We start from the raw sequence: 13,339 nt of genomic DNA on the forward strand, positions 1-13,339 counted from the left end.
GGAATCATTTCTGGAGGAAAGTTAACAGTTTGGTGAAATGTCAGGATTAACAGAAAAGCAGGCATTAGGCTGGAAATTGTCCATTTTCTAAGAGAAAGCAGAACTCATTTTAAAAAGAAACTTATTTTTCAATAACTTTATGTAGAAATTCCGAGGCATTTAGATTACCAACTTTGTTCTGACCCTATTTAAAATTCTTGAGAGGATCTCCTGATTTATGATATTTGTTTAATACTGACCAAATAAACAGCCTTTAATATACCCTGCGGTCACAGGCATCAACACACATTCTGCATGAAAAATTAAAAATGTGATGAAAAGCAAATAACCAGCAAATCAACTTACTACTCAGAAAATCTGTATTTGAATTCTGGAAAAAGGTCTGTATGTGTATCATTTAAAATACTTTAAACACCATTTTTAAAGTATCCATTGTGCCTGGTTTCATTTGTTATTGCAAAATCCAATATGTGATTGTTTTAATAAATTAGCAGCTATGTGAAATATTTCAAAAGATTTACACATCCATCCACAATTGAGCAAATTGAAGATTTCAAAATGTCTTTCAAGAGCCATGCTCTGCTTCTTCTTAAGCTATTTCTTGCTGAACTGTTTTAGGACTCATGCTCAGTACCTCAAATATCAAACTACCTGGATGAGATATAAAAAAAAAAGATTTTAACTTTCATGCCTCAGTAATTCTCTAGTACTTTGAGACAGGCAAACTAATTTTCATCATTCTTATCCATGTGGAATTTCACACAATGCTCTGGCAAATTCAGGAAAGAGTCGCTCACTTTGTTTCATTCTTAATTATCCTCAATAATAACCATACCGACAATTCTAGTTCTTAAAGTTCTTTTTTTTAACCAAGTTTCAAACTGACAGACAAGTAGATTATTCTTGCTTCTGTTTCCACAAAGAGAAAAGGTAGGGACAACTTCTCTGATAGGGTAGATTTCCTACAAATAGGTGGTTTGGGGGATATATTTTTTCTTCTTTGTGAAATCACAGCTGTTCTGTGGTCATCACCAATTAAGAAGCTACAGTTTCCTAGGATGGTGCAACAGGACCCAAGCTGTATTCCCAAACTTTATCACTTCACATTCCTACTGACATTCACAAGTCTGTTTCTGCTTATAACAGAATAGAATGCTGACAATCTCCTTTCAACACCCGATTTATATTTATGTACGTTTTCAATACCTGCAGAGTCCTGCAAAATCTTAGTTAGATCTTTCAAAAGAAGCACTGATATACATTATCTTCTGTCTGGTGAAGCATTTCAACCAAGACTGCAGACCAGGCTGTTTCTGCAGCACAATTGTAGATGAGTTTCTCTGCAATCACGTTGCCAATTTCATCAATAAGTTGTTTTGTCAGAGAAGAAGCTAACGCAACTTTTCTGTAAATTTCTTGTACATGATGCTGATGCAGAAATTATATTTTTCAGTCAGTTATTTTACAACATGTTTCATGCCCGTGGACGGCTTCAGCTTCCTGGACTTGGTGAGTTGCAGGGAGCTGCGAGCAACTGTGCTGCTTTCATGTATAACACCAGCTGTTCCCCCTGCTCCCAGTCTTTGCTCAGCAGGCTGGTCTGGTCCACAGCCACTGCTCTGCTGGATCTGGGTACATGGAGATGGCAGACATGCTCTGCTCTGGGAGCTGCACAGTGGTGAGATCTGCAGAGAATCACCGAACATCAGCATGGTATTTAAGTGGGGACGTTCTCTGTGTGTTCTCTCCCTATTAGTGTGTCCTCAGGCAGTTCAGGGTCTTCAAAAGTGATGAGCCCCTCTAAGGTGGGTGTTGAAGCACCTCAGACATGGATCTCAGACTGGGGTTTGCTGCTGCTCCCAGAGGGAAGAGCTCCAACACACCCTGGGTAGGGAGCCCATACACACATGGCCATTGGGAGAGAAGAGGGAGCCTCCAGAGCTGTTGGCTCATGGTGTGGTGTGGAGGAGATCCTACAGTAAGCAGGACAGTTCCAAAACTTGCTACTGTTCCTACAGGAGGTGCCAGTGCAATGCTGCAGACTCCTGCAGGAGGAGCTATAGCTGCTGGTCTTTCTGTGTTTAAACTGTCCCTGCTACCCTGAAGTAACCCTTCAGCTGAGTGACCTGCTGATCAGATAATTTCCCAGTTTGCTAACATTTTATAGGGATTCTACATCTTTGTAGTGTAAGATGACCCTGTGCTTTTGTTTGATGTAGGGATCAAGTTTCTATTGGCCTCACAGAATGTGTTAGGAAATAGTCTCTTTTTCTATTCTTTGGAATGGTTTGTACATGATTGTAAAATCTGTTCCTTAAAAGTGTTAGAAGCCTCCTTTAAAACTATCCAACTCAAATATTTACCTTGAGGGAAATATTTTGGTTACAGATTCAAATTCACAAATAAGAGTACTCAGGCTTTCCATTCCATTTTAATCAATCGTGGTAAATTACATTTTTAGAATCATGAACTAGTCACTAAAGTCTTCAAATTTATAAAATTTATCATAAAACTCATTTTTTCTTTTTAATTTTCTGTATCTTCATTATGACTCATTTTATATTCCTAATCTTATTTTATTTTGTCTAATTTTTTCTTACTAAAATTCGACATATATTTTCTATTTATTATTATTATTACTACCAAAAATTCAATTGTAGGTTTTATTTGCTCATCTTAGGCTTCTAGTTCAATATTTCTCTATTACAAGTTCTTATTTCTTTCCCTACTTTATTTGAGTTGCTTCTGGTCTTTTTCTAACTTTTCAGGTTAGCTGCTTACCTCATTCAGTTTCAATATTTCTTTTCCTTTAATACAAATTTTTAAGACTATAAATTCCCCTTTAAATAATGCTTTTGCTGCATTTCACTATTTTTAAATTTTCTGCCTTGTTTTCATCTTTCACCTATGAGTTATACATTGGGTATGTATGTGTTATGTCATTTATTGAGACAGACTTTAAGGCTTTATACTGGTTCAATTTCTCTAAATGCCCATGTGTATTTGAGAAGATAGTGCATTCTCGAATAGTTGGGTGGCTTGATAAATATCTGTCCAATACATTAAGCTTATTAATTGTGAGTTTTCAAATCTTACATATATTCTCTAAGTTTTCGACTTGCTTAAGTTCTCAAAAATTAAGAAAGGTATGCTAAAATCCAATATGATATTGAATTCGTCAGTACCTCCCAATAGTTCTGTAAATTCTTACTTTAAGTATTTTGAGGCTATATTATATATATATATATATACTATTTTACAATTTTACATATTATATTAGAATTACTGTCTCTCCAATGAGCTAAACATTTTATCTTAATTTACTAGGTCCATTATCATTAATCATGTGTTCTGTCTCCAGTTCCATTTTTCTGATATTTATAAAGCTATTTCAGCTCTCTTTTGGATAGTATTTGTCTATATATATATTTTATATGTCTTTAAACTTTTCAATGTCCTTATATTTTAGATATATATCTTGTTAACCATATGTAATTAAATTTTGTATTTTGCTATTTTGTTTCATTTTACCCAAATTCATGATATTTTTAATTAGCAAGTTTAGTTCATTTATTAATACTCTGATTGCTAGTATATTTTGACTTGCTACTATCATGATGCTTTTTGCTTTCTATTTATGCTAACTTTTCTCTTCTTTTCCCCTTTATTATTGCATTCTTGCATTTATTTTTTCATATTCAATTTTATCCCATAAATCAAATTAGGATATATACAACCTATTACCTGATCTACTAAATGTAATGATGTCTCTAGTATATCTTTATAACCCCTCCTAAAAAATTTAGGGACGTGAATGCTTAAACTCTGGTCAACCCCCTTCCTCCTGCATTTTAGTACTGTTATCATTAATGTCCACAGATTAGGCATTATTGTTATTATTACTCCTTGCTTATGAATTTCTTTGTACAACATTCCTCCTTGCATCTTATTTTTTGGAAACCAAGTCCCTAATTCCTAACATTAACCCCTTAGAATTTCACTTGGTCAATATTTCTAGTAGATATTGCTATTATTCAATACTTCTCTCTTTTCTGAGATATAGAAAGAATGCATAGTCCTCTTGTATCTAGGTAGAGCCATTTGACGACTTCTCAGCTAATGAAGTGGAGGCTTTCTCATCCCTTGACATATGAACATTCTGTGCTGACATGCAATTAGAACATGGGAGAATATAAATTCCTAAGTAAACATTGGAAGAGCACCACTGGAGAACAACTAGAAGCACAGCAACATTTTTGTGGTTAAGAAATAACCTTTTAATGTTTGCATTGAGATTTGAGGTGAAATTGTCCCAGAGAATAACCCAGAGTTACTCTAATATAATGCATTTCATTGTAAACTGAATGTGGTGGTTTGGAGCTATGTGTCCCAGAAAACACACGTTCTTATACTTGACCCAATCCTGTGGGTGTGAACTCATAAAGATGACCTTTTAGTGAGGTTACGTCAGTAAAGGTGTGGTCCAGCTGAATGAGGATGTGTCTTCATCCTATTGCTGAAGGCCTTACAGGAAAGGTCACAGAGAGAGAAGGAACCAGAGGGAGCAGCAGAAAGTTGAATGTCAGTAGAACGCAGAAGAGAAGAGGGAAGTCAGGAAAGGCTATCATGTGAATTGCCACATGACAAAAAAAGTCAGGGACCAAAGACAACCAGCAGCCAGCTCTAGACTGCACAGTCTTCTGGGAGAAAGCATCGTCTTGATGATATCTTGATTCTCTACTTCTCCTAGCCTCATAACTGTGAACCAATAAATTTTCATTGTTTAAGACAACCCATTGCATGGTATGTCCTTTCACAATGAGCAAACTAAACGCTGACGTTTCGTTTATTTGAAAAAATCTTCATTTCATACTTGGTAGTTAAAAACAGTTTTATTTGAGTACATGATTATAAGTTGTCAGATATATTTTCTCCCAACTTTGTAGGTATTATTCCATTATCTCCTAGCTTCAATTTTTTCTTTTGGGAAGTTATAAGTCCAAATTTCATTCCTTATGTGCGACTTGTCTTTTCTCTGATGGTTTTAAAGATTTGTTTTTTCATTTCATTTTCTGCAGTTTCACAACTCATACAAGAACAAATTTCTTTGTGTTTATTCAGTTTATGGGGTGTTTTGGTTTCTCTTAAAACAATGGATTTATTTCTTTAATCTGGAAAATCCTTAGACATGTTTTTCAATATTTCCTTTTCTCCACTTTTTGTGTATCCTTTTTTTCTGAAACTTCAATGAGATAGGTTAGGCCTTCCTATTTTTTCTTCCCTATATCTTAGCCTTTCTCATATTTGCCATGCCCTTGTCTCTGGATTGCATTGTAGATCATTTCTTCAATGGTATCTTCCATCACATTTATTCTGTTTTTTGGCTGTGTCTGATCTACATCCTTTAAGGTTTTATTTTAACATTTTCTATTTCTAAAAGTTGCATTTGGTTCTTTAAAAAATCTTCCTATTTATCTTTCTATTGTGTTCTATTTATTTATTTTTGTGATGTCATCATTTATTTCTTCAAGCATTTCATCCATAGTTATATTGTATTTTATGCTCTACTCTAAGGAAGCCTATCTAAGTTTTTCTACCCTCACAGATCACTAATATAATGACCATATATACAATTCTGAAACCATAGATTGTTTTCTCTCCATAGTCCATAGATTATTTTCAACTGACTTAGAGTTTCCAGTATTCTCTCTTTACTGACTCTTGTAGGGTTTTTTATGTAGATTTAGAATTTATAAATGTTATCAGAATATATTTGGGCAAATTCATTTTTTAACAGATCTGAGAAGAATCTGTTAAGCCCTTTCAATATGTAGATTTAGCTCTATGTTCAACTGAGGTTTGTTTTGTGCGTGTGTGTATGTGTGTGTTTTACGTAAATCATACCCTTTATCTGTTCTTTTCTTCCTTTTTGAAACTATTCACGTATTAGATTTCTGGGCCTATCAATCAAATCTTTCTTATTTTCCCTTATATATGGTATCTCCTTGTCTTAATCTTGATCTCCGAACATTTTCACTTATGCTTTTGATCTCAAGAGCTTTTAACAGAGAACTCAACAGTGACAATATGTTCCTTCAGTTCATCTACTGAATAGATTTAATCAGGAAACCATGATTCCTAACTCCAGAAATTCTTCTGTGTGCTACATTTGGAGTTCCTTTCGAAACAAGCTCATTTTCATTTTTTCTTCAAATTTTTTGTCTGCCTGCATCATCAATTCTATTATACCATATGCCCTATCTGTAGACTTCTTTATAGCTATTAGATAAAATTGTAGTTTTCTTCACCTGATCATCTCAGGTGTGAAAAGCAAGGTGGTTTCTATACTGATATAATACAGAACCAGGTTTTCTTCCTGCTGAAACACTTGGAGAACTTCTCCAACAAACCTTGAACTCTACAAGCCTCATGAGCAAGGATGTCCACCTTCAGTCCTTCAGCCTGCGAAGGTCAGAGAGACTGAGCAACTTGTTTAGAGCTGATGCTCACTTTCCTCCTGTACACTGACAGATCTCTGATGGCAGCTCTTCTCAGTCTATTTCCAGGGCTCATCCAAGGACTCCAGACATAATATCAAATGCTTTGCAAACCTCAAGAGATTCCACGGCCTAACTTTTACTCAGTTATCTATAGGCCCACTGCTGGTGTAGTTTAGCTTTACTTATAATTATGTGTCCTTTGAATAGGTATTTAAGGGAAGCAAAGAGATATTTTGAGAGCTGGATTCATTTAACCACCTCAAACTGGCATATATTCTAGAAACAAGTAGTTTGTTTTGTTTTGTTTTCTTAACAAAAAGTTTCCCATGAACCTTAGAATTCCCATGTATAAGAATTTTAGTATCTCTGTTCTCAAGATATTGCTTTGCTAACCACGTGAAGTGAGGATTATCACAATTGTCAGGACCACTATTTAGTAATGGCGGCCCTTCTAGTTTTGCATAAATTAAATCATTCTAGTTTTCAAAATCATAGGGCATTTTTATGTATTTAAAGTTGTAGACAGGATAGAATTGGAAATAGACTCCCCGTGTCTTCTGAATTAAATGCATATAAGAAAGATAAAAGATACTTTCTTCTTAGTAGAAAAATTTTCCCCTTCACACTATAATAGTAGTTTATTCTGAGAACCTTCTTCTTATGTCTCCTTCTGAGCTCTCACCATTCTGCAATATCTCTCCTTGTACAATGAAAATTTTACTATTACTCTTACACAGTGGTGCTTGAGTCCCTTAAGCCACATCCAACATCAATACCTGAACTAGATATTCAAAATTACATCAACTCTATATATCAGTTAGGAGAAAGATGAAACATTTTAAGAAAACTGCAATGCAAGTTAATAATCTGTGGCTTTGTTTCACAGATAAGGAAACGCAAACTGGAGGCTTTGTCATTACCTGGTCCAGCAGTAGTTTCTAATTCCCAGTACTTACATTGAAGGCCAGGAATTTTCCTCTCCAATTCTAACTGAAGCCAATCTTTCAAAAGCAGGCATCCCCAGGTATGCAGTAGCCTTTGGGGGTGGGGATGGTCATACACACTTTGAGCTTTCTTAGCTGGGATTGCTCAAACGAGTTGGTTTATGGCCACATCCTGATATGCCAGTTTATCACTGGTATATGGCAAATACTTCTTGCCTGCTTTGAACTAAGTTTAACCCCAACCTATGTGCATTTGCCATTCTCTTTTCCAAAAGTTCAATTACTTGAATTAGGTAGTCTCTCTAGAGACAAAGGGGTGGAAAAATTCTGGGTGCTTTCACTGCTATTTCAAAAGCTCATTCCAATTTCACAGAATGAAATATTTATTCCCTAGAGGGGCTAAAGAAGCTAAAGAGCAAATCGTTTGTCCATTATCACTTCTGAATGCTTCTATTGCTTATTCCATTAGACAATTCAGTGACTCAAAGCCAGACAGTTTTATCCCCAAGTGAAAAGTTCCACATTTGGCCTAAAATTACAACTATGCTGGAACACAGAAAATGACATTCTGAAATTGACCAAGAGACTTTATTTAACCTCAGAATATTTAGATAAACTTCTGAACAACCACCCAAAATTTGTCTTTTATAAATATATTCCCTATACCAGTATGTATTCAGAACATAGGAATACTTACTGTTCAGAACAGTAAGACTTTATTTTCATATGTATATCTTCACACAATTAGTAGCTTAAGATAGTTAGTCACGAGGGCGGGCCGCGGTGGCTCAGCGGGCAAAGTGCTTGCCTGCTATGCCGGAGGACCTCGGTTCGATTCCCGGCCCCAGCCCATGTAACAAAAACAAAGAAACAAAATACAATAAAACAAGAAAATGTTTAAAAATGTTTCCCTTTCTTCCTTCTATCCTTCCTTCCTTCTCTCTGTCTTTCCTTTAAAAAAAAAAAAAAAAAAAAAAAAGATAGTTAGTCACGAATTTTTCTTTTTGGCACTAAGAAACACAAATCACATCTCCCTTTTGTCTCTCCAAGTGTTTCATTTCTAACTCCATCTTACTGATTTACTCTACACTCCTGGAAAGTTCTATTTCATTGGATAAAATACAATAACCAGTCTTTTTTTTTTCACTTCAGACTTTTGCTAGCAATTTTTTTACCTTCTACTTGATGAATAATTGTATCTTGTATTTTAAAATCAGGGGCTGATAGAAAGTCTTATGGTAAATTATATATATATATATATATATATATATATATATATATATATATATATATATATATATATATATATATATATATGTTTCTGGGGAAGGTAGTGCCTCCAGGATTTCCTATATAAATACACTAGAAACCCATGGTAGTCAGGAGTTGACAATTTTCTTATGTTTCTTCACTGATTAAAAAAAAAAGAAGCAACTTCACAAAAGCAAACATCTTTGTTGATGGATGAAAATATGTTGGCAAGAATACTAGAGCAGTAAGACAGAAAAATAACACAGTAATGACAATTCATAATTACCCAAAGAACCCCAGGACATCCTGAAAACTGCTAAGTGGCTTCAACACGTTGGCAGATGCTGAGCGGAGAAAACACAGTTGTCGTATTTTTTTTTCGTCTTCATACTGGAATCATTTTCTTTGCAGTAACTATGTAATATGGTGATACTAAAACTTTCACAATCATAAGCAAAGAACTTCAGAAAACTATTTGTATAGAGTCTGACAAAGTGTCCTGGCCAACAGCAGCACACCCTTCCTGAGTGAGTCCCCGACAGATGTGGAATTTGGGACAATCCACTCAGCCTGTGAACATAAGCTCCAAGGCAACCTTAATTGAGAACCATTTAAACCAAGACTTCTGAGCAATGCAGCAGCCTATGTGGCAGCAGGACAGATCAGATAACTTTTTCTTGGAGAGACAGAGACCCAGAAACTCAAATATGCTTCCAAATGCCTGATCTACTCACTCTCCTGCTTTCTGAGATGTTTATCTCACAAAATTTTGTCTCTCTTTAAAATTCCAGCACCGCTCTCCCCAGACATCACTCTAACTGCAAAAATAGAGGCACTCGGAAGATATTGTCCTCATACTTTGCCTCCAAATCCACCAACATCAAGTATTTGTGCCTGTGTTCTGTTCCTTCCAGTACTATGGACGAACTACCCTCCTAGATAACACCAACTCCGCCATCTGTGTGTCGTGTATTGGATCCTAGCCTTGCTCATCTACTCAAGGATTTGCTTGTGAAATTACTTCCTCTGTCCTCCATGTCATCAAGTTTATCCTCTTTACAGGATCATTCTCATGACATAGCAAACCTGTGACATCTCCCATCTTTCCAAATCATCTTGCATCCCCACATAACCTCCAACTTTGAACACATTTCTCTGTTCCCTTTAGTAGTAATAAAGGTTGAAACAGTTGTATCATTGCTTCTGTTATTTAATCACTAGCTCTCTTGACTGCAGCATTTCAGGCTTTCACATCAAACTTCATATGGTCCAAAGCTAAACTCTTAATTGCCTTTCTGAAATCTGCTTTTCCCTAAGTTCCTTCACGTCTAAATATTGCCATTTTATCCTAGTTGTTCCTGTCAATAAACATAGAATTAGTCTTGATTCTTCTCTTTATTTCACACCACACCTCCAATCCATCAACAAATCATATTGCCTCAAATGACAACCTCTTTTTTCCTTCTCAACTGTTAGTCCAAGTTCCTATCGTCTCTTACCTGGACAACAATATAGCTTTTTAATTGGTCTCCTTGTTCTTTTGCCCCTCTACATCCATGTTCTGATTTTCATTGTGTTACATGCTATCTCTAAACATAGTGGCTTGACAATGGCAGCAGTCTTATTGGACACGGGGAAACTGGGTCTCTATCTATGTGGTCTCAGGGCTTGTCCTCAACTTGAGATCTCCACAGCAGAATAGCCCGACTTCTTACATAGGAGCTTGAGGCTCCCAGAGTGAGTGTTTGAAAGAGAAAGAAACTGCTAATCCTCTTAAAGCCTAGACCTGAAACTGACACAGCCTCACTTCTGTCACGTTTTATTGGTTAGCATGAGTCGCAGGCCAGCCCAAATTCATTGCAGGAGAAGACTACCCAAGAGTCTGAACTCTGAGAAGTGTGGTTCATTGGGAAGCATCTTTCGAGAGTGGATACAACAGTCTCTAGACCGATCCTTCTAAAACACACAGCATATCAAGTCACTATCTGCTGTAAATGATCCAGTGACATTCCATTACACTTAGAATGGATTTCAAAGTTGTTAGATGGCCTACACTGGATACCTGTATAAGTATTCTCCAGAAAAACAGACCCAACAGGGTATATGTATATGTATAAATAAACAAAATATACATCATGTATATTATATTTATATAGATTTTATATAATAATATATGTAAATATTTATTATATACATATTATTTTAAGGACTTGGTTTACATGATTGTGGGGGCTGGCTCGTCCAAAATCAGAAGGGCAAGCCAAGAGTCTGGCAGGCTGGAAATTCCAGTAAGCGTGATGTTTAAGTCTTGAGTACAAAATCTGTAAGAAAGGCCAGCAGGCGAAAACTCAGAGGGGAGTGAATAGTGTAAACTTGAGGAAGAATTTCTGCTTGTTGCTAGCAACCTCTATTCTTTGCTCTCTAGGCCTCCAACTGAATGAAGTCTATCTACATTGTTGAAGGCAATCCCCTTTATTTAAAGTCAACTGATTTTAGGTGCTAATCACATCTACAAAAATGCCTCCACAGCAACCTCCACGCTGGTGTATGGCTAAACAACAAGAAATCATAACTTATAGCCAAGTTGGCACGTAAAATGAACCATCGCAAAACCGCTTTAATCTTATTTACCACCACTCTGGAAAGGTCAAGCGTGACTAACTGCTTCCATTCTTTTTTAATTCATCTTACATCTATAGTCTCAGATGGATGGCAGGAAATGCACATTTAAACAAAGTCACAGATGCAAGATGAGTGGATAAGAAATTACTCATTACTGTGGAACTGAGAAACTCACAAATAAAATTTTTACGATCTGATAGGGCTTTATTGCCTATAAAGACCTGTCACATTCATCACATATCGTAATTGTTGCCATTAATAAAGTTAGACTTCTTTTTCTCATTTTCAAATGAAGAACAAACTCAACCTCTCTTAACTGCAACTCTTCTATGTCAGAAGTAATAAGTCGTGACACCAGAGCATAAAACCTGACTCACCTCATTACTTGTTCAGTGTTCTTTTCACTTTCCCAAATAAAAGACCAGATATGAGAAACTTTGAAATATCACACTATTGAAGCAGAGTAGATAAATTGTAATATTTCTATGCCTATAGTGTGCTGTCTTATCTCTTCAGTTCAATTTTGGATAAACATTGTATTGCAAGGTGTTACTTGCTGATTGCTTTTTCTTACCATAAGACAATAATCAGAGCTATATGAGCACAGACTGCCATTTCCCCAGAGTTACTCTTTTTAATGAGCGGGGAGGAGCTGGGGTTCTCACTATCCTTATATTCATCCACCCATCAATCCAAACTTTCTTTTCTTCAACACTATTTTTTTCTTGTCAATTCAACACTATTTTGCAAGTGCCAGATACTTTATTTAATGCAAATTTTTGCAGCTAGTGCTATCACTGAAAAATAACTAGAAGGCAGGGTCTCAACCAAAAGGAGTTTGAAGACAGCTGAAGGAATGAGACATAGATATCAAGTAATTTAAGAGCAAAGCAAGAGGCTTAGCCACAAATGCAAAATAACAAAAGTAAAGGTGGCTGAATCTTTCAGTACCTGCTATCGGAAGGTCTCAGATTATGGCTGGACCCAGGCATAGGCTGCCTCTCATACAGTGCCAAAGTTATTGAAACAACTGTTCCTTACCAATACTTGAAGGATTTTAATGACTATAATTACCCTTTTGGACAATTTCAGAGTTGCTAATTCAATCTAAATATCTGCAATATATTGTCAGTCTGGTTCACACTAATGAACATTGATTGCAAAATATATTTTGAAGCTTTTCTCATCCTGCAAGACAAGAATCTTGCTTACTGATCTTAGCATGGAAGGCCAGAAACGGCCCTGATATTCTACTGTTAGCTTCAGCTTCAGATACCAAATAATCCAGAATGTGCTACAGACAACCAGAGCAGCCTCTCCTCAAGAGCCTCAGCCTCGGGGTTTGTTGTGATGTGTCTAAATGATGTATATTTTGCATATTAATCTTTCTTTTGTCTTTAATAGACTTTTTTATTCTTATTTACTTTTTCATTTTTCTTACCTAATTTTATTTCAAATGATCTTGAGATGAAGAAAAATAGTTTCTGAAGCCAGCAGCTGGTCTGGCTCTCAAAGTGAGACATTAGTGTTCCCCTACGGAACATAAACAATTTCAGAAAACATGTATGTCAGACAAGACCACTATTTGACTATGGGGTTCCAATAGTGAAAACAACAACACTCCATAAACATGCTTGAACACAGACAAAAACATTAGCATTGTCCAAACTGCAAATAGGTCCAAACATCCACCTATTCTCTGTAATATGAATAACTACAGTTTTAGCCTCAGCTTAGTCTTTCCTGCTAAGTAAGATTTATTAAGGTACACAATCGTAGTATTGTCCCCACTCTGTGACAGCCTTTAATCCAGATCAAAGCTGTTTCCTTAACCCTCCTCATGTCATCGAAACAAATCCAAACCCTATAAAAATACTTTACAAAATCCACTTAGTAAGATGATTCACAATTCTCATGGTTTACATTTTGCCTTGGTGCAACAAGCAATGCATTCAAGCTCTTCAATCCAGGCGTGTCCCTGATGGTCTTTGGAGGGAATTGAGAATCTTAACTTATGCTATG

Source organism: Tamandua tetradactyla, chromosome 2 (assembly GCF_023851605.1).
Source record: "Tamandua tetradactyla isolate mTamTet1 chromosome 2, mTamTet1.pri, whole genome shotgun sequence".
Lineage (NCBI taxonomy): Eukaryota > Metazoa > Chordata > Mammalia > Pilosa > Myrmecophagidae > Tamandua > Tamandua tetradactyla.